At 30.1% G+C, this 2,823-nt stretch overlaps 3 long non-coding RNA genes across 3 annotated transcripts; all 3 read right to left on the minus strand.

Annotated features, from left to right (window-relative positions):
• Positions 1-47: 47 nt before the first annotated feature.
• On the minus strand, positions 48-392 carry LOC109591161 (uncharacterized). The gene is made up of 3 exons (XR_002189686.1): positions 329-392; positions 204-266; positions 48-141 (listed from the first exon to the last, which is right to left on the minus strand). It is a non-coding gene; the product is annotated as an uncharacterized LOC109591161 (long non-coding RNA).
• A 1-nt stretch (position 393) lies between these two features.
• LOC109591162 (uncharacterized) lies at positions 394-1,115 on the minus strand. The gene is made up of 3 exons (XR_002189687.1): positions 728-1,115; positions 531-677; positions 394-425 (listed from the first exon to the last, which is right to left on the minus strand). It is a non-coding gene; the product is annotated as an uncharacterized LOC109591162 (long non-coding RNA).
• A 642-nt stretch (positions 1,116-1,757) lies between these two features.
• LOC109591163 (uncharacterized) lies at positions 1,758-2,644 on the minus strand. Its single transcript, XR_002189688.1, has 4 exons — positions 2,580-2,644; positions 2,209-2,278; positions 2,086-2,158; positions 1,758-1,922 (listed from the first exon to the last, which is right to left on the minus strand). It is a non-coding gene; the product is annotated as an uncharacterized LOC109591163 (long non-coding RNA).
• Between the last annotated feature and the right edge of the window lie 179 nt (positions 2,645-2,823).

A 2,823-nucleotide genomic window follows, 5' to 3' on the forward strand; every position in this document is an offset into this window, starting at 1 on the left:
TGTATAGAGAAGTACAAGCGATTGAGTATAGGAGTAAAAAATTTTATAAAAAAAATATCACAAAAAACGGCAAAATGCTCTCAAAAATTGTAAAAATATAGGAATTATAAGTTATTATACGCTAAGATCATTGTATGCCCCCTAATAAAAAATAAAAAAGAAAAAATTTACTACCAGATCCATGTATAATGGCATATGCTTACATTAGCTTGTGCTTTGAAGTTCTGTTGTCCATGGAATTATATACTGGAATAATGGACCAAGGACTAGAAAGAGAGAGAGAGGGAGGGACAATAATTATTGATTCCAATACATTAATAAAATGTACAATTGATTTTTGTTTCCTGTCACATGATAAAAGATAGACCCCACCCATTCCATCCTAGCAGCTGTAATGCACTCACTGGTACAAAAACCAGCATCACCTGGAACAACATACAAACAAACATCATTAATAAAATAATATAATAATATCATTTTACCTATTATACTGTATTAAAATAATAATATACACACATTAACTGACTGACTGTGTTTATTATTAGGAGAAGAGACTGGAAAGGTGGAGTGGGGCAGTAGTTATGTAACCCTCACTAAACCATCAGCAGGTCAATGTCAGGAAGTGATCAGTCAATTAACGGACAGTCATCAAACCATTTCCCTCCATCACTCATCACCTGATATTGTATACTTGATGATGTCTGTCACACAAAATGATAAACAATACTTCATTAGAGGCACTATCGATCAGTCCTGATTCCATCAATGATGATGGAGTCATTGCACTAACACAATCATTAATTAATAATAAAACAATTACTGGCTTATTTCTTTATAACAATCCTGACATCACTTCAACCAGTGCTCAGTCACTAGCTGAACTTTTACTCCACAACCACACACTATCTCTCCTTTGGCTCCAATATACTAACATTGATACTGATGGAGTACTGGTACTGATGGAATCTCTCAGGACCAATAAAACACTAAGGAGACTATATCTAGACAAGAAACATAAACAAACTTGTTCTTCTTTACCTTATTATAAAACTATTGAAAACAGATTACACTTTGTGTAATTATTTCATATACATATTAAGTTTATTAATAAACAATTTATACTATTAAAAGGACAAAATAATTAAAAAATATATGAGCCTCCAAATTGACCACACCCCTCATGGCAAGAACACGTACATTATTCACATGAGGGAAAGAGAGAGAGAGGGAGAGACAGAGAAATGAAAGATGAAAAATAGGGTAAAAGAGACATATTCCATTTGTCTCAGCAAGTTAGTAACCACAATTGCATGCAAAGCTAGATTTATGCAGTTAAGGTAACAGTCAAAATTGCATGGGCAATCTGACTTTTCCATACAAAAAAGCTTTGAATTTGACACAAAATTTGCCAAAATTTACCTTTACTTTGCATTTTGTAAGCCTGTTTCTAGGGTTTCCACATAAAGCATGAGTAAATTTTAAAATTCATAAGAAAGCCAATTTTGATTAGAATCACCTCAAACTTTCTACACAACACAAGTACATGTACATGTATATGTACCAATTATAAAAAATAAAGACTTTTTTGCTTTTCATTTTTGGCAAAATTTGGCCAATGATTATGACCCTGTAGTACAGGGACTTTGGCCTGATTTTTTTGAGCAATTTTAAAAATTCTTAAAAAAATCTAATTCAGATTATATCAGCTCAAACTTTCTACACAACATAAGAACATAGTATTAAAAAATGATTAAAACAAAAATTGTCTCCTTCCCATTATTGACAAAATTTGTTATTTAAATACATATCATTAATTACCTGAATCCATCTATATCAGTATGACTATCACGTAAAGGAGTGTATCCATAAGGTGCTCCATCCAATGGCTCCTCCAACAATTCCTTCATATCAGTACGAACCACCTATTAATAACCATTAATAACTATTAATAACCATTAATAACTATTTATAACTATCAATAACTTTTATAACTATTTATAACTACATGTAATTATAACAATTAAACACTTATAATTATTTATAATTAATTATAATTATTATTAATTTTATAACTAAATTGTATACCTGGTCGCCATCGACAAAAATTATTTTCTTAATATTTAACGGAAAAAGTACATCTAGAAATAATACCTTGTACCTGAAATAATAATAATAATAATAATAAATATTATTAAAATTAATAATTACTCATGCACAGATTAATCTTTGTTTTTCAGTTAGTCCATGAAGCCAGCGTGGCCACTCTACCTAACAATAACTAAACAAACAAACAACTAACAAATTTAAATGTATTCACTAACTAAAGTACATGTACATGTACCTTAAAATTATTTATCCTCTACTAAAAATACTAAAAATGTACATACAATAATTATACATTTGTACATATACAATGTACATGTACATGTACATGTAATTAAAATGACATTATCCATGACACCTGTCAGTAACTTTGATACAATTACATTAATTAATATGAGGAGTAATGTAATGGGTACTATACATGTTAATACCAGTGTTGTGATGGTTAGTATTGTGAATGAGATTAGGTTACTTACTGGTTTAGTGTTCTTTAGACTGGCATTTCTTTTAACAGTTGCTATTTGAACTAATGGGAAGAGAAATTAAGATAATAATGTATACCCATACATGTACATGTATCATAGTCGTCTACATGATCGAGGGCCGTAAATATTGCAAATTTGCCTAAAAATCAACTTTGTGGATTTAATTTTCACGAATTTATGCCGTCTACCGGTATCTTGTACTGTAATAATTTGATTTTGTGAAGTAATTCTCACG

The sequence above is a fragment of the Amphimedon queenslandica genome, unplaced genomic scaffold (genome assembly GCF_000090795.2).
Source record: "Amphimedon queenslandica unplaced genomic scaffold, v1.1 AMPQUscaffold_8803_Cont19257, whole genome shotgun sequence".
Lineage (NCBI taxonomy): Eukaryota > Metazoa > Porifera > Demospongiae > Haplosclerida > Niphatidae > Amphimedon > Amphimedon queenslandica.